This window comes from Moschus berezovskii, chromosome 19, assembly GCF_049115385.1.
Source record: "Moschus berezovskii isolate FMDL1 chromosome 19, NW_MosBer_1.0, whole genome shotgun sequence".
Taxonomy (NCBI): Eukaryota; Metazoa; Chordata; class Mammalia; order Artiodactyla; family Moschidae; genus Moschus; species Moschus berezovskii.
Window position 1 is genome coordinate 51,523,777 of NC_142478.1, and position 19,781 is coordinate 51,543,557.

A 19,781-nucleotide genomic window follows, 5' to 3' on the forward strand; every position below is an offset into this window, starting at 1 on the left:
ATTCCTTATCCAACTCCAGCATTTTTTCAGCACAGAACCAAGCCCAGTCCTGCCTCTGAACCTTCATTTCCCCAGGCCTCGTCTTTTTCACCTGCAACTTTTTTTTTTTTTTAAAGCGCTGTGCGGCATGTGGGATCTCAATTTCCCGATGGGGAATTGAACCTGTGCCCCCTGCAGTGGAGGCTTGGCGTCGTAACCACTGCACCACCAGGGAAATCCCTCACTTGCAACTTTCTTGCTTGCATTATTGAGACACTTCGTATATCATACAATGCATCCATTTAAAGTGTACAGTTTGATGGCTTTTGGTATGTTTACAGAATTGTACAGCCATCACCACAATCAAGGCACATCTTCACCACCTGAGAAAGAAACCCTGTAGCCATCAATGGTCACTCCCCACACTGCCCTCTCCCAAGTCCCGGGAAACCACTAATCTAGTCCCTGTCCCTATGGATCTGCCTGTGCTGGACATTTTATACAAATGGAATCATACAGTATGTGAACTCTTGCATCTGGTTTCTTTCACTTTTTTTTAAATTAAAAAATAAAAACCTTTTTGGCCGGTGTGGAATCTTACTTCCCAACCGGGGATCAAATCCTTGCCTCCTGCATTGGAAACCAGAAGTCTTAGCTACTGGACCACTAGGGAATTTCCTGTCCCTGGTTTCTGTCACTCAGCATCACATTTGCAAGGTTCACATATGTTATAGCATGTATCAGCATTTCATTCCTTTTTTTTTTTTTTTTTTGGCTGAGCAATATTCCATTGTATTGTTACGCCACTTCTGTTCATTCATCAGTGGATAGACATTAGGATTATTTGCACTTTGGGGCTAACATGGAAAACACTGCTATGAACATTCGTGTGCAAAGTTTTAAGAGGACATGTGTCTTTGTTTCTGTTGAATATATATCGAGGGGTAGAATTGCTGGTTCACAAGGGTAACTCTGGGCTTCCCTGGTCTCTCAGTGGTAAAGAATCTGCCTGTAATGCAGGAGACAGCAGGAGACTCGGGTTTGATCCCTGAGGTGGTAAGAGCCTATGGAGGAGAGCTTGGCTACCCACTCCAATATTCTCGTCTGGAGAATTCCATGGACAGAGGAGCCTGGTGGGCTCTGGTCCATAAGGTTGCAAAGAGTCAGACACAGCTGAGCTACTGAGCATGCATGCACAAGGGTACCTCTATGTTTGAACTTTTGCGAAACTGTCAGACTGTTTTGCAAAGTGACCATCTGATCGTCCATTCCTACCAGCAGCGTGTGAGTTCCAGCCTCTCTACATCCTTGCCAGCACTTGTTTTACTCTGCCTTTTAAAATAAATGTCATTCTAGTGGGTGTGAAGCGGTATCTCATTATGGTACAATTTTCTTTTAAGCTTAGCAGTTTATCATGGAAATATTAGTAGGTCAGTATAGCTACTTCTATTATTCTGTTGAATAGCTTCAGGCGAGTGCGTTAGGTGAATGTGTTGGTTCAACCATTATCCCTTTGCTGAAATTTTTAGGCTGTTTCCAATTTTCCAGCATTTTAGAAATCCACAGCTTTCTCAACTAGAGTTTCCACGAGAATTACACCCTTTGCCCTAAGGCAAATATTACATTGTATGTAATAAATTAACTTTTCTCCCATGCATCTAAAATGGTGTTAATGTATATCGCACTTTTGGGAAAATTGATAAAGTAGCCACTTATTATATTCTGTGATACAGAAGAGTGGAGGAAAGCTACACGTGTTCAAATACCTTTTAATACTTTTTAGAGTAGAACTGACAATCCATACAGTTTTTGTTGGGCTTCCCAGGTGGCTCAGTAAGCAAAGAATCTTCCCGAAATGCAGACGATGCAGGATATGTGGGTTCAATCCCTGGGTTGGGAAGATCCACTGGAGGAGGGCATGGCAACCCACTCCAGTATTTTTACCTGGAGAATCCTGTGTACAGAGGAGCCTGGCGGGTTATAGTCCATAGGTTCACAAAGAGTTGGACATGACTGAAGCGACTGAGCAAGCGCACATGCATGCACAATTTTTGATACATTCACATAATCGTGCAATCATTTCAACCAGTGCAAATTTTCACCACCCCAGAAAGAAATCAAGTTATCAAGAGTCACTCCCTGTGCCCTTTCACACTTGGAGCCATTCCTAAGTTGCCCTCCAAATGAATCAGATCCATTTACGTGATTGCAAACAATGTAGTTATCATACCTGGCATATTATCTTGTCATCATCTTTTACTATCTGAGAAGTCAAAACTATTTTGTTTTCCTTTGTATATTTTCCCCATTTTCACTGCAACTGAGAATCTTTTCAAAGGTTTAATGGCCAGGGTATTTCTGCATTTGAGATGATAAGCATTGTTGTTTAGTTGCTAAATAATATCCAACTCTTTGCCACTCTGTGGACTGTAGCCCACAGGCTCCTCTGTCCATGGAATTCCCCAGGCAAGAACACTGGAGTGGGTTTCCATGCCCTCCTCCAGGGGATCTTCCCGACCCAGGGACTGAACCCGCATCTCCTGTGTCTCCTGCATGGCAGGCAGATTCTTTACCTCTGAGCCACCTGGGAAGCCCGAAACTATATTCATGAGAATTTAGGAAAACTGACCTTTGAAGAGAGTGCATTTCCAAAGGCCTGGGGTACCCTGACATTTAGTTCAAGATTCCTAACAGATGTTGGTGGTTAATTCTGTTTACCTGGTAATAAAACGGAAGCAAAATATGTCATTAGACAGCCTACAGCACACAACTGACTTCATCTGACAGCTTTAAATGTATGTGATTTTTGAAACTTTTATGAGATCCATGTTGTTTTAAATTTTGCTGATAACTGAGATTTTATTGACACCTTATGTTCGCCACATTTTTAAAAATTTTTCACATATTTCAAATTCATGTTAATTACAGCCCAAGCTCTAAGTTCTCTTAATGTAACTAGAGACTCAAGGAGCCTGATGAAAGCACAGACCTGCTAGATTCCAGAACCTACCATCATCTGATCCCAAATAGCCCCTTCATTTTCCTGCCCAGTTCTGAAAATCATCAAGCAATAAGCTAATGGATAAGTGCACCTTGAAGACAGGGAATGTCCATTCTCAGGAAAAAATCATAACAAAACATTATAAAATCTGTTATCACACCTCATCTTTTAAATATAATCTTCATGATGTATTTTCACATGCCTGGCCAGGCTACAGTCCACGGGGTCATAAGAATTGAACACGACTTAGCGACTAACCCACCACCACACACACATACCTCAAAACACAGACACCTATCTCCCTCTTGAGCTTACTTAGAAGTGTGGGTCTCATCACTCTGATGGCTAATTTAATTCTATTTATTATTTTTGGCCAAGTCTCGAGGCCTGTGGGATCTTATTTCCCTGACCAAGATCGAACCTGTCCCCCTGCAGTGAAAGCACAGAGTCTTAACCACTGAACGGCCAGGGAATTCCAATGTGATGGGTAATTTTATGTGTTCACTGGCTAAGCTAGGGGATGCACAGATATCTGGTCAATATTACTTCTAGGGGCATCTGTGAGGATGTCTGTGGATGACATGGGCGTTTGAATCTGTACACTCACGACTTCCCTGGTGGTCCAGTGGCTAAGACTCCACACTCCCAATGCAGGGGGCCCAGGTTTGATCCCTGGTCAGGGAACTAGAGCCCACATGCCACAACTAAGAGCTCGCATGCCATAACTAAAGATTCCAGGTGCTGCAACAAAGATTGAAGATCCTGAAGGCCAAAGCTAAGATCTGCTGTGGCAAAAAATAAAAAAAAAATCATCCTCACCTGGTGGGTGGGCCTCATCACATACACCGAGGACAAAACAGCAGAGGAAATATAAATTCTCTCTCCCTGGGGGGCTGGACATCCATCTTCTCCTGCTCAGGTCAGCGCCCTCAGACTGGGAACCCACATCATCAGCCTCTCGATTTCCAGACCTTTTGATCTACATTGAATTTCACCACCAGCTTCCCTGGTGGTTCAGATGGTAAAAAATCTGCCTGGATGGGGTGGGTGGTGGGAGGGAGCTTCAAAAGGGAGGGAACCTATGTACACCTGTGGCTGGTTCATGTAGCTGTATGACAGACACCAACACAATCTTGTAAAGCAATTACCCTCCAATTAAAAATACATTAATTAAAAAAAGAATCTGCCTACAATGTGGGGAACTTAGGTTTGATCCCTGGGTCAGAAAGACCTCCTGGAGAAGAGAATGGCTAACCCACTCCAGTATTCTTGCCTGGAGAATTCCACGGACAGAGGAGCCTGGCGGGCTACACTCCATGGGGTCGCAATGAGTCAGACACGACTGAATGACTAACACCTTTTCCCGGATCTCCAGCTAACAGATGGCAGAGTGTGGGACTTCTCCGCTTCTGTGATTGCCTGAGTCAGTTCCTGTAACAAATCTCCTCTTATCTCTCTTTATAGATCCTATTGGTTCTGTTTCTCTGGACAACCCTGACTAATGTGATAACCGTACAGTAATATATTTTTTTATTTTATTACTTTTCTCAATTCCACAAAGCAAAGGAAAATGTATTTCAAACCTTTCAGATCATGACTCTTACCCATACCTCCAAATAAATAATTTTTGTTGCTTTTTGCCCCTAAGACAGGCTTGGGACCTGGGACCCTTTGCTGCAAAGCTTGCACCTGGATACACCTCTCCTTGAGCAACAAAATACAAAGGAACTACATGGGACTAGAAATAACTGCATGCATGCACGGTTGGGGCAAATTCTGGACCCAAAAGATACAAAACCCCCCAAAACACAACTATCACTTTTGAGGAGCTGGGAGCAAAAACAGGGCTTTGGAAGACAAAGCAGGGTACTGTACATAACCCCTACACACAGCACCACCAGAGGGTGGGCAAACCACCTCAGCTTCCCCTCGGACTTGACCCTGAACACACCTCTACCCTCACGCCGTATAAGGAACCAACTCGCTACCCCTCTCCACTGGGAGTGAGCAAAGGAGCTTGTTACTTGTTCTTTCTTCCCGCTGCTGCAGCAGGAGCCCCAGTAAAACCTTGCCTGAATGTCTTGTCTGCCCTCTGATCAATTTCTATTGATTGGGAAAGGCCAAGAACCCTGGCTGGAAACACCCCTCTGATCTTCCATTTAAGTTCTATATTTTCCAGCCAAAGTCTCAGGTGGCATCAGAAGGATGGTTAGAAAGGAACAGGGCAAGGTAGAGGGGACTTCAGTTTGTGGGGTTCAGAGGAGGGGCGCTGGTTGTAGAGGAGCCTACCAGGTGGAAGGGTACAGTACGGAGATGGAGCAGAGAGGGGAGTCGGGACTCAGTTTTGAGGAGCTGAGTCCTCACTACTGGAGTCTACTCTTAGTGTTTCCCTTCACAGCAAGTGACTACAAATTGTCGCTCACCATCTGGTTCTACAAGGATGAAGCCACTGGCCACTGCAGCCACTGACCTTCGACACACCCTGAAAGGAGTTCAGAGTGGAGATCAGGAGGGAAGTACTCTGTCCTCTGGGAAAAACTGGTAGAACAGGTCTTCACATAGACATTTTCAGGAGAAGACTTTATGAGCACAATTTCTTCTATCTTCTTATATGTAGAAAAACACTAACATCATGAATGGAGACAGCTGTTCCTTGTGACCAGCAGTCATCTTCTGCCAAAATGTGTGCTTGGCTGCACTTACCCTCTTCACCAAGCTCATGTATATAATGACCCTCCTGGCTGCCTACATCATTAGCTACTGAGGGTGCTCAGTATCAGGGTAGGACAATTCTTGCAGCAATGACACAAGGAGATAGATGCTCCAGGGCCACGGCACTGCCTTTCCTAACTGGGGCAAGCACCTGAGCTGAATCACTATTTACTCGATGCTACTTGGGTTCCAACGTGGGCACCATGAATAAAGCTCTGCCTAGCACTGTCATTTTTGTTGGCAGAAGCAAGATGTAGCTGTTGGTGAAAAGAGTGGCACTGGTCCTTTCTCAGTAATGCAGGGACATGCTCCTGGGGCAGAGGTGGGATCACTGAGAGGAGGGGGAGTTCTGTACCAGTTGGGGGTCTTCTCTAGGGCTCCATGGGCCAGCAATAGCATTGTCAGTTTCTGTGTGTCTGACTGGGTCTGCTGTGTGACTTTGGATGTGGTTCTTGGAATCTTAGCTTTCATGATGCTTCTCTTGTCCTGCCCAGGGTTCTGTGAGCTCCCCAACAGCTGTAGAGGACACTTTTTTGAGCTCAGTAGCTAGAGTCAACTCCTGATACTTGTGACCAAGACACTTGATCTTAACAAAAGCTATTGTGTTTTTATTTTTGTAATTTTTTTTGGTCTTGTGGCATGTGGGATTTTAGTTCCCTGACCAAGGATCGAACTTGCACCTTCTGCATTGGGAGCACAAAGTCTTAACCCCAGGACCTCCAGGAAAATCCCCAATAGAAGATATTCTTAAGATATTACTTTCGGCTGATGGACTGTTGTCTCTTCTTTCGCTTATCTGTTATTTTGTTGGCACTGTGGAGCCTCTTGGAGAAGGCAATGGCAAGCCACTCTAGTACTCTTGCCTAGAAAATCCCATGGACGGAGGAGCCTGGTAGGCTGCAGTCCATGGGATCAATACGAGTCTGACATGACTGAGCGACTTCATTTTCACTTTTCACTTTCACACATTGGGGAAGGAAATGGCAACCCACTCCAGTGTTCTTGCCTGGAGAATCCCAGGGATGGGGGAGCCTGGTGGGCTTCCGTCTGTGGGGTCACACAGAGTCGGACACGACTGAAGTGACTTAGCAGCAGCAGCAGCAGCAGTGGAGCCTCTGCTCTGTGGGAACTGGGATGTGTATGTGTATGTGAACTTAGCAAAAGAAAACCATGAGAAGTTAGCCCAATTTTATGCTATTTTGACTCCTGTAAAAACATAGTGTAGAGTCTTCTCTTGTGTTGTTGGAAGAGGGTGTTTGCTATGACCAGTGCGTTCTCTTGACAAAACTCTATTAGCCTTTGCCCTGCTTCATTCCGTGCTCCAAGGCCAAATTTGCCTGTTACTCCAGGTGTTTCTTGACTTCCTACTTTTGCATTCCAGTCCCCTATAATGAAAAGGACCTCTTTTTTGGGTGTTCGTTCTAAAAGGTCTTGTAGGTCTTCATAGAACCGATTAACTTCGGCTTCTTCAGCATTACTGGTTGGGGCATAGGCCTGGATTACTGTAATATTGAATGGTTTGCCTTGGAAACGAACAGAAATCATTCTGTCGTTTTTAAGATTGCATCCAAGTACTGCATTTCGGACTCTTCTGTTGACCATGATGGCTACTCCATTTCTTCTAAGGGATTCCTGCCCACAGTAGTAGATATAATGGTCATCTGAGTTAAATTCACCCATTCCAGTCCATTTTAATTCACTGATTCCTAGAATGTCTATGTTCACTCTTGCCATCTCCTGTTTGACCACTTCCAATTTGCCTTGATTCATGGACCTAACATTCCAGGTTCCTATGCAATATTGCTCTTTACAGCACCGGACCTTGCTTCTATCATTGGTCACATCCACAACTGGATATTGGTTTTGCTTTTGCTCCATCCCTTTATTCCTTCTATAGTTATTTCTCCACTGATCTCCAGTAGCATACTGGGCACATACCGACCTGGGGAATTCCTCATTCAGTATCCTATCATTTTGCCCTTTGTTACTGTTCATGGGGTTCTCAAGGCAAGTATACTGAAGTGGTTTGCCATTCCCTTCTCCAGTGGACCACATTCGGCCGTGGTCCATGTGATCAGATCAACTAGTTTCCTGTGATTATGATTTCAGTGTGTCTGCCCTCTGATGCCCCCTCGCAATACCTACCGTCTTATTTAGGTTTCTCTTACCTTGGGCATGGGATATCTCTTCAGAGCCACTCCAGCAAAGTGCAGCCGCTGTACCTTACCTTGGATGAGGGGTATCTCCTCAAGGCCGCCCCTCCTGACCTTGAACGTGGAGTAGCTCCTCTCGGCCCTCCTGCGCCCGCGCAGCCACCGCCTGTTGGACGTGGGGCAGCTCCTCTCGGCCGCTGGACCTGCCCTCATTCGTGGGGTAGCTCCTCACGGCCGCGCCTCTTTGCCTGGTCAGTTGTGCCAGGGCCGGCGTCTCTCGTGTCTGCGCCGCCGGGGCTGGCGTCCAAGAGAAGACTCTACACATGGACATCACCAGATGGTCAACACCGAAATCAGATTGATTATATTCTTTGCATCCAAAGATGGAGAAGCTGTATACAGTTAGCAAAAACAAGACCAGGAGCTGACTGTGGCTCAGATCATGAACTCCTTATTGCCAAATTCAGACTTAAATTGAAGACAGTAGGAAAAACCACTAGACCATTCAGGTATGACCTAAATCAAATACCTTATGATTATACAGTGGAAGTGAGAAATAGATTTAAGGGACTAGATCTGATAGATAGAGTGCCTGATGAACTCTGGACGGAGGTTCGTGACATTGTACAGGAGACAGGGACCAAGACCATCCCCATGGAAAAGAAATGCAAAAAGGCAAAATGACTGTCTGAGGTGGCCTTACAAATAGCTGTGAAAAGAAGAGAAGCTAAAAGCAAAGGAGAAAAGGAAAGATATAAGCATCTGAATGCAGGGTTCCAAAGAATAGCAAGGAAAGATAAGACAGCCTTCCTCAGCGATCAATGCAAAGAAATAGAGGAAAACAACAGAATAGGAAAAACAAGAGATCTCTTCAAGAAAATTAGAGATTCCAAGGAAACATTTCATGCAAAGATGGGCTCGATAAAGGACAGAAATGGTAGGGACCTAACAGAAGCAGAAGATATTAAGAAGAGGTGGCAAGAATACACAGAAGAACTGTACAAAAAAGATCTTCACGACCAAGATAGTCACGATAATGTGATCACTGACCTAGAGCCAGACATCTTGGAATGTGAAGTCAAGTGGGCCTTAGAAAGCATCACTACGAACAAAGCTAGTGGTGGTGATGGAATTCCAGTTGAGCTATTTCAAATCTTGAAAGATGATGCTGTGAAAGTGCTGCACTCAATATGCCAGCAGATTTGGAAAACTCAGCAGTGGCCACAGGACTGGAAAAGGTCAGTCTTCATTCCAATCCCAAAGAAAGGCAATGCCAAAGAATGCTCAAACTACCGCACAATTGCACTCATCTCACACGCTAGTAAAGTCATGCTCAAAATTCTCCAAGCCAGGCTTCAGCAATATGTGAACCGTGAACTCCCAATGTTCAAGCTGTATTTAGAAAAGGCAGAGGCACCAGAGATCAAATTGCCAATATCCGCTGGATCATGGAGAAAGCAAGAGAGTTCCAGAAAAACATCTATTTCTGCTTCATTGACTATGCGAAAGCCTTTGACTGTGTCGATCACAATAAACTGTGGAACATTCTGAAAGAGATGGGACTCCCAGACCACCTGACCTGCCTCTTGAGAAACCTGTATGCAGGTAGGAAGCAACAGTCAGAACTGTACATGGAACAACCAACTGGTTCCAAATAGGAAAAGAAGTGTGTCAAGGCTGTATATTGTCACCCTGCTTATTTAACTTCTATGCAGAGTACATCATGAGGAACGCTGGGCTGGAAGAAGCACAAGCTGGAATCAAGATTGCTGGGAGAGATATCAATAATCTCAGATATGCAGATGACACTACCCTTATGGCAGAAAGTGAAGAGGAACTCAAAAGCCTTTTGATGAAAGTGGAAGAGGAGAGTGAAAAGGTTGGCTTGAAGCTCAACATTCAGAAAACAAAGATCACGGCATCTGATCCCATCACTTCATGGGAAATAGATGGAAAAACAGTGGAAACAGTGTCAGACTTTATTTTTTTGGGCTCCAAAATCACTGCAGATGCTGATTGCAGCCATGAAATTAAAAGACGCTTACTCCTTGGAAGGAAAGTTATGACCAACCTTGATAATATATTAAAAAGCAGAGACATTACTTTGCCAACAAAGGTCCATCTAGTCAAGGCTTGGATGTAAGAGTTGGACTGTGAAGAAAGCTGATCGCCAAAGAATTGATGCTTTTGAACTGTGGTGTTGGAGAAGACTCTTGAGAGTCCCTTGTACTGCAAGGAGATCCAACCAGTCCATTCTAAGGGAGATCGATCCTGGGTGTTCATTGGAAGGACTGATGCTAAATCTGAAACTGCAATACTTTGGCCACCTCATGCGATGAGTTGACTCACTGGAAAAGACTCTGATGCTGGGAAGGATTGGGAGCGGGAGGAGAAGGGGATGACTGAGAATGAGATGGCTGGATGGCATCACCGACTCTGTGGACATGAGTTTGAGTGAACTCCGGGAGTTGGTGATGGACAGGGAGGCCTGGCGTGCTGTGATTCATGGGGTCGCGGAGAGTCGGACACGACTGAGCGACTGAACTGAACTGAACTGAAAAACATACTGTAAAATGTGTCTCAGGGTCCTGCTGGTTCAGTCAGTGAAAATATCTCCTTAAATATACTCATCTCGCAGTTCACCATTTCCTCTGCTGACCGTTCTACACGGATATCTGCAGAGACACAAAAGGGAATCAGAGAGGAGAACGTGATTAACATTTTCTGCCTCTGAACCAGGAACCCAGCGTTCAAGTGTTATTGATTTACTTTCTGTTTGGAGAGGTCGTTACTTGCTCCGATGAAGGCTGAACGCAACTTTATCAGCTGTTTCAGCGCTGCCCCAGTGAGGACGGGCAGAACTCCCCTTGAGAGATCCAACAGCATCTCAGAACTGTCAGCCCCAAACCCCATGCATCTGTATCATACCCAAGATCTTGTTATCTTTTCTCAGCATCACTGGCTATCAGAGTGGTGGTGCAGGGATGGAGGGAGCAAAGAAAAGGAAAGTGAAAAGAGGGATTTGCCATTTTCTTAAAGACTGGATGTCAAAACCACAAAAATATTAACTAAGGCAAGAAGAAATGACAAAACTTGCGTTCACTTCCCTTCAGAAACTTCTGAATCCTCTATCCAGACACACAAGCATTGTTTTTGTTTTTGTTTTTTTAATGCCTGCGTGTGGAGTACGAGGCCAGCAGTGAATAAGATGCAGATGTTCAAACTTGTGTCCATTCTCCAGGGGCAGGTTGGGTAGAGGAATTGAGCACAGCGGGACTCATTTATGACCAGTGCTGGCTTCACAGGGGAGCAGTGTCATGACCCCTGAAGGGCACTGATATTCTGAGTCCTAAGATGTTTTGTAAAGCTGGACAATCTTCACCTGGTCTGCATCTAATCTCTGTCCTTCTGTTAACAAAACCATATACTTTGTTGGGGAAGGAAGTGAGCCCACTTTTAATATGAGTTTTCCCTGGCTCTGGAGGTAGGCATTTGACCCAAGCATCACACCACAGTGGCTTGATAAATAGACCCATATTACTGTGGCCTAAACAGATTCAATTCTGTTTTGTTTGAATGGTTAGCAAAAAAGAATGTTTTTTTTCACTGGAGGTCCTGAGAGATTAGGGACTTCTGAGGTGGCACAGTGATAAAGAATCTGCCTGCCAGTGCAGGAGATGCAGGAGACTTGGGTTTGATCCCTGGGTCAGGAAGATTCCCTGGAGGAGAAAATGGTAACTCACTCCAGTATTCTTGCCTGGAGAATCTCCATGGACAGAGGAATTTGGCAGGCTACAGTCCATGGGGTCACGAAGACTTAATGATTTAATGACTAAACAAGAACAACAACTGAGAAATTATAGAGCTAGTCTGATGCTTCTGGTGGCCATCATTCTGCCTGCCTGGGCATGGAATTAACACAGAGAAAGGAAGAACTGAGAGCCCAAGAGAGTGACAACAATTGGAGGACTTCACAGGAGAGCCTAGATTCAGCTATACCTGAAGGTTCCTGGGCTTTTAATTGGATCTAGTCATATCCCTCCTTTTCTCTCTGAAACCATTTTGCATTGGCTCATTACTTAGAACCAAAAAAATTTCTGCCACAGAAATTAATGCCATACTTTCCATTCTTTGCTTCATTCCTTGTTTCTTTTTTTTAAATCTTGTTTGACCCTCAAAATTTCAAATTCTGTTCTTCTTATGTGTTTTTCCTTCCACTCAAATTTTCAGCTCTCTGCTAGCAATATTGTCATGTTTCTTTTGGATTATAATGAATGAATCAGGCACTGGTGTTATTAAACAGCATCCAAATGAAGACATGGACTTCCCAGGTGGTTCTAGGGGTAAAGAACTCGCCTGCCAATGAAGGAGACAGATAAGAGGCGTGGGTTCGATCCCTGGGTCAGGAAGATGCCCTGGAGAAGGAAATGGCTCCCCACTCCAGTATTCTTGCCTAGAGAGTTCCATGAACAGAGGAGCCTGGCAGGCTACAATCCATGGTGCTAAAAAGAGTGGGACATGACCGAATGACTGAGCACACGCAAATGAAGACATACCTGGACTTCACCTTGGGCAGAGTTGTCCCTGGTCCTAAGTTGCTTTGGAGGTGGCCAGTTTGAGCTTTGTTTTTCTAAGCTCAGATATCTCCTTTGAAAGCTGATTTTTTACACACAGGGGTGTGGACTGAAGGGCTCTGTGCAATCTGGGAATTCAAGTTTGTGCTTCTATGAGAAAGTCGCTTTCGCTTCCCTGTTTTCTACGATGCTTACAAAACTGAATGATAAATCTACAATCCTGAAAGCCTGCACTTGGAACTGAACAGATTCCACTGTGACCCCAGGCATTTGTGCAATAAATATTTCTGCTGGGAGAAGAAATCTCGTTTTATAATCTGTCCTCCCTTCTCACAAAAGAAAACCTTTAATGAAGACCATGGAGGCTGTTGGTCTTCCCTGGTGGCTCAGACAGTAAAGGATCTTCCTGCAATGCAGGAGACCCATTCAGTCCCTGGGTCAGGAAGATCCCCTGGATGAGTGGATGGCAACGCACTACAGTAGTCTTGCCTGGAGAATCCCATGGACAGAGGAGTCTGGCAGTCTACAGTCCATGGGGTCCCAAAGAGTCAGACACAACTGAGTGAATATCACAGAAGCTATGGCCTTACTCTAGAGACCAGCTGGACAATGCGCAGAAGCAGAGGAAAAAGAATTTTGACCTTCCTTTGGGGGCCATGTCTCTGAACGCGTGGCTGAACTGAATTTTGCTCCTGAGAAAGGCGAAGTTCCACTTTGAACTAGAAGCACAGGGCACATTGTGCACTGTTGCATGGAGAGCAATTATGCAGGGGGCAACCTCAGAATAATTAGAATACATTACAATTTTTATCAAATAAGCATTTGGACTTCATGGGTGACAAGGATCAGAATACGGCCACGGGGCCTGAAAGAGGACTCCATGGCAACACTGCTTGGCTGATAATGCCAACCACCGCGATCACAAATGAGCGGCTAGCTCTTTCGAACAAGATCCACCTCCTTGACTGAAATCCTGCTTTCATTCCCGGCTCCTGAATGGGCATCTCCCATTTGTATTTTCAAATAGTTTAGTTCAGTTGCTCGGTTATGTCTGACTCTTTGTGACCCCATGAACTGCAGCACCCTTGCCAGGCTTCCCTGTCCATCACCAACTCCCAGAGCTTACTCAAACTCATGTCCATCGAGTCAGTGATGCCATCCAACCATCTCATCCTCTGTCATCCCCTTCTCCTCCTGCCCTCAATCTTTTCCAGCATCAGGGTCTTTTCAAATGAGTCAGTTCTCGCATCAGGTGGCCAAAGTACTGGAGTTTCAACTTCAGCATCAGTCCTTCCAATGAATATTCAGGACTGATTTCCTTGAGGATGGACTGGTTGGATCTCTTTGCAGTCCAAGGGACACTCAAGAGTCTTCTCCAACACCACAGTTCAAAAGCATCAATTCTTCGGCGCTCAGCTTTCTTTATAGTTCAACTCTCACATCCATACATGACTACTGGAAAAACCATAGCTTTGACTAGATGGACCTTTGTTAATATCACTTGTAACTCACCAGGGTTGGTTATGTTAAGGCTGACTTTCTTTTTAAGAGGATGGTAAAGGCAGGAGAATCCACACGATGTCTCTGGGCCCCCTTTACCCTCACTAAGTATCAGAAGGATGAGAATGTGGCTGCCCAAGGCCAGGGGGAGGGTCCCCAGCTCAACTCCCATGTTAGTTGGATACTATTGGCTTGACCCCCAACATTTGCAGGGGTCAGGAGCAACATTTATGGAGGCTCACATACTATGTGTAAATATTTAAATGTTACTGATTAGACTAATTATTTTATTGTATATGGTTTTTTTGTATGTAAATAAATGTATGTTGTATATAGGACTTCCCTGGTGGAGCTAGTGGTAAAGAACCCACCTGTCAATGCAGAAGACTCAAGAGATGCAGGTTGGAGCCCTGGATCAGGAAGATCCCCTGGAGAATGAAATGGCAACTCACTCCAGTATTCATGTCTAGAGAATCCCTTGGACAGAGGAATCTGGCGGGCTGTGGTCCATGAACATGCAAAAAGTTGGACATGACTGAAGCGATAAATAAATTTATATGTATAAATTTACATATACAGTTTTTATTATATATAGTTTTATTTTTAACTTATTTTTATGTGCATAGTTTCATTTATTTTTAAAATTTACTTTTATTGTCTATAGTTTTGTTTATTTTTAAATGTGTTCTTATTGCATATAGTTTTATTTGCTTTTAATTTTATGTAGTTTTATTTTTCCATTTATTTTCATTGGAGTGTAGTTGCTTTACAATGTTATATTAGTTTCTGCTGTACAGCAAAGTGAATCAGCCATACGTATCTATATTATCCCAATTTTTTTGGATTTTCTTCCCATTTAGGTCACCACAGAGCACTGCATAGACTTCCCAGAGCTATACAGCAGATTTTCATTAGTTATCTGTTTTATACAACTATGGACGGAGGTTAGTGACACTGTACAGGAGACAGGAATCAAGACCATCCCCAAGAAAAAGAAATGCAAAAAAGCAAAATGGCTTTCAGAGGAGGCCTTACAAATAGCTGTGAAAAGAAGAGAACTGAAAAGCAAAGGAGAAAAGGAAAGATATATCCATTTGAATGCAGAGTTCCAAAGAATAGCAAGGAGAGATAAGAAAGCCTTCCTCGGTGATCAGTGCAAAGAAATAGAGGAAAACAACAGAATGGGAAACACTAGCGATCTCTTCAAGAAAATTAGAGATACCAAGTGAACATTTCATGCAAAGACAGGCACAATAAAGGACAGAAATGGTATGGACCTGACAGAAGCAGAAGATATTAAGAAGAGGTGTCAAGAATACACAGAAGAACTGTACAAAAAAGATCCCCAAGACCCAGATAATCAGGATGGTGTGATCACTCACCTAGAGCCAGACATCCTGGAATGTGAAGTCAAGTCGGCCTTAGGAAGCATCACTACGAACAAAGCTAGTGGAGGTGATGGAATTCCAATTGAGCTATTTCAAATCCTGAAAGATAATGCTGTGAAAGTGCTGCACTCTATATGCCAGCAAATTTGGAAAACTCAGCAGTGGCCATAGGACTAGAAAAGGTCAGTTTTCATTCCAATCCCAAAGAAAGGCAATGTCAAAGAATGCTCAAATGACCGCATAATTGCATTCATCTCACATGCTAGTAAAGTAATGCTCAGGATTCTCCAAGAAAGACTTCAGCAATACGTGAACCGTGAACTTCCAGATGTTCAACCTGGATTTAGAAAAGGCAGAGGAACCAGAGATCAAATTGCCGACATCCTCTGGATCATTGAAAAAGCAAGAGAGTTCCAGAAAAACATCTATTTCCGCTTTATTGACTATACCAAAGCCTTTGACTGTGTAGATCACAGTAAACTGTGGAAAATTCTGAAAGAGATGGGAATACCAGACCACCTGACCTGCCTCTTGAGAAACCTATATGCAGGTCAGGAAGCAACAGTCAGAACTGTACATGGAACAACAGACTGGTTCCAAACAGGAAAAGGAGTACGTCAAGGCTGTATATTGTCACCCTGCTTATTTAACTTATATGCAGAGTACATCATGAGGAATGCTGGGCTGGAAGAAGCACAAGCTGGAATCAAGATTGCTGGGAGAAATATCAACAACCTCAGATATGCAGATGACACCACCCTTATGGCAGAAAGTGAAGAGGAACTCAAAAGCCTCTTGATGAAAGTGAAAGAGGAGAGTGAAAAGATTGGCTTAAAGCTCAACATTCAGAAAACTAAGATCATGACATACGGTCCCATCACTTCATGGCAAATAGATGGGGAAACAGTGGAAACAGTGGCAGACTTTATTTTGGGGAGCTCCAAAATCACTGCGTTGGTGATGGATAGAGAGGCCTGGTGTGCTGTGATTCATGGGGTTGCAAAGAGTCAGACACGACTGAGCGACTAAACTGAACTGAACTGAACTGAAAATCACCGCAGATGGTGACTGCAGCCTTGAAATTAAAAGACGCTTACTCTTTAGCAGGAAAGTTATGACCAACCTAGACAGCATATTAAAAAGACAGTACTTTGCCATCAAAGGTCTATCTAGTCAAGGCTATGGTTTTTCCAGTGGTCATGTATAGATGTGAGAGTTGGACTGTGAAGAAAACTGATCGCCAAAGAATTGATGCTTTTGAACTGTGGTGCTAGAAAAGACTCTTGTGAGTCCCTTGGACTGCAAGGAGATTCAACCAGTCCATCCTAAAGAAGAGCAGTCCTGGGTGTTCATTGGAGGGACTGATGTTGAAGCTGAAACTCCAATACTTTGGCCACCTGATGAGAAGAGCTGACTCATTTGAAAAGACCCTGATGCTGGGAAAGATTGAGGGCAGGAGGAGAAGGGGATGACAGAGGATGAAATGGTTCGATGGCATCACTGACTCAATGGACATGAATTTGGATGAACTCCAGGAGTTGGTGATGGACAGGGAGGCCTGGCGTGCTATGGTCCATGGGGTCTCAAAGAGTCAGACATGACTGAGCGACTGAACTGAACTGACTGAGTGTGTATATGTCAGTCCAAGTTTCCCAGTTCATTCCATCCCCTCTTTCCCTCTTGAGGTCCACATCTGATTTCTATGTCTCTATTTCTGCTCTGATCAGGCTAATCGTTAAATGAAATGTGTGCCATCCCCCAACATTGACACTGTGCCTCATGACAACCGAGACAGTCAGGCCTGATGGAATAGCCTAAAGATTCTTCATAGTCACCTGCAGAAAATGTCTGAACAAGGAAATGCGGCCCCAGATGCCTGGCCCATGGTCCTCCCCTACCTCCTCCTTCCCACATCTGTCTCTCAAACTTGCAGAGAACTTAACTGCACATCTGGACCACCTGTCCTGCAGACCCCCTGCAGACATCGGCCCCCAAGGCCAGGGCTGGGCACACAGGCTTCCCTGTCCTCCCTTCAGAGGCTGGCCTCTACAAGAGGCCCTTGCTGGCCTGGAAGTAAGGCTGGAAATGTTATATTGGGGATCCTGTGATCCAGATACCTGGAATATGATCTAGTGGGGAGCCAGAACGCCTAGTAGGCATGTCCCATTGGCATTAATTTCCTCTGGCTGCCGTAACAAAATACCAAAGACTGACTGGCATAAAGTACAAAAATTAATTTCTTGAGAATGCCCTGGCAGTCCAGTGGTCAGGACTCTGTGCTTCCCCTGCAGGGGGCACGTGTTTAATCCCTCACTGGAGAACTAAGATCTTACATGCCACCCGGGGTGGTTAAAAAATGAACTTGATTTCTTCATAGTGCTGGAGGCTGATAAGTTCTTGGCAGGTTTGGTTTCTTCTGAGGCCCCTCTCCTTGGTTGGCAGATGGGCCCCTTCTTGCTCCATCTGCATGTGGTCTTCCCTCTGTGTGTGCTCACCCCGGTGTCTCTTTTTTGTTTTATTTATTTATTTTTGGCTGTGCTGTGTCTTTGTTGCTGCGTGGGCTGTTCTCTAGTTGCAGCGAGCAGGGGCACTCCTGAACTGCAGTGCATGGGCAGTGCATTGCAGTAGCTTGTCTTGTTGTGGAGCACGGGCTCTAGGACACATGGGCTCAGTCGTTTCAGCTCCTGGGCTCCAGAGAACAGGCTCAGAAGTTGCTCCAAGGCATGTGGGATCTTCCTGGATCAGGGATTGAACCTGTATTTCCTGCCTTGGCAGGCAGATTCTTTACCACAGGGAAGTCCTGGTGTCTCATTTTATGACCAAATCGTCTCTCCTTATAAGAACAGGAGTCACATCAGATTCAGGGCTACTCTAATAGCCTAATTTAACTTAATCATCTCTTTAAGGGGCCTGTCTTTAAATATAGACACATTCTGAGAGATTAAGTTAGGGCTTCACCATATGAAACTGAGGGAGATTGTATTTCATCACATAACATCCTCCTTTCCTGGGAGGGACACAGGTCTGTAATAATTCCCAGGTGGAGGAGAGCCAGACCAGGGTACCCCCTGCAGTGTGGGCCCACCGTGCCCAGGTGGGAGGGTACTGCGGGGCTTCCTGTGTGCTCACCGCTAAAGCTAATGGTCTGGTCCCCTGGTTTTGGTGACCTCTTCTTACAGCTGGATCCTTTAAATGCTAGTCTCAGATCCTTCTTGACACAGAACACTATTGTATCTGCCTGTCACACTTATTCAATGATGAGCATGGCTGGGATGCAGTGGCATTTTGCCAATATTAAGGGGCTATCAGTTCAATTGAAAATGATACAGTACATGTGCCATGCTCAATGCTATGTGCCAGCCTGGATGGTCAGGGGAAGAGGTTTGCAGGGAGAATGGATACATGTGTATATGTATGGCTGAGTTCCTTTGCTGTTCACCTGAAACTACCACAACATTGTTAATCGCCTATACCTTGATGAAAAACGTTTATGGTGTTAAAAAATAATAAAGTAAAAAATTTTTAAAAACGAAGTGGTCCACTCAGAACTTCCTGTGTGGTCCAGTGATTAAGAATGCCTCTTCCACCACCACCACAAAAAAAAAAAAAGAAAAGGAATATGTCTTCAAATGCAGGGAATGTGGGTTCTATCCCTGGTGGGAGAACTAAGATCCTACTAAATAAAAATTAATTAGATGAATTAAATTTTAAAATAATAAATAAATAAATTTTACAAGAAAGAAAGAAAGTGGTCAGTTCATAGAAAATCACACATCTGTTGCAGGATTCATCATTTTCAGAACTAAAGAAAAGAGGGAAAGAAATCGACCTGTGTTATTGATGGCAAAAGCAGCCGTTACTCAAAAAGGGTATAGTTCTCTTCACCAGGGAGATGCTGGAAACCACTATTTCTGGTGGAAAAGCTCTTTTTGATTGATCTAAAGATCCCGAGTTGACCATTTGGGCCAAGGGTGCACAGAAATGAGGTTGATGTTTCTGCTCTCTCTCTTGAGCTGAGTTTGAGCATTAGTGAAAATGGAAAAATTAACAGTCAACTTCCCCTTTGCAGGCTCCTTGCAAAATGGAAACCAGTACAGCAGACACGTGCTGTGCTTGCCGACCTGCTCCAGCTGGGTCCTGTCGTCTGACAAATCTCACAGGAGATAACTCTGCTTCAATCTTCCTGACCAGGAACAAAGACAAACATGGTAGATTTTGCTGAACACAAATCATCAAAGAAAATTCCCAGTCTATCACGTGCCTATATCCCCAGGATGCACCTTTGTGTCTTCCGATCCAGTTTCAACATGGCAAAACAAAAGAACAAACACGTGTTTCCTCCTTGTTGAAATTAGGAGTTTTGCTAATAACATCCCTCCTCACTGAGTCATTTAAATGAGCCAGGCCCTGGGCTAAGTGTTTTGCTGCATGAAAAGAGAACACTTTTCCAGTGACATTGAAGTTAGGCATCTTT

General features: G+C 44.4%; 1 long non-coding RNA gene across 1 annotated transcript in view; it reads left to right on the forward strand.

The window, feature by feature from the left end:
* Window positions 1-14,411, forward strand: part of LOC129542776 (uncharacterized) — a 45,465-nt gene extending 31,054 nt beyond the window's left edge. Inside the window, exon 3 of the long non-coding RNA XR_016035331.1 lies at window positions 14,256-14,411. This is a non-coding gene — a long non-coding RNA (uncharacterized LOC129542776). The remainder of the gene's footprint in view (window positions 1-14,255) is intronic.
* Window positions 14,412-19,781: the final 5,370 nt, after the last annotated feature.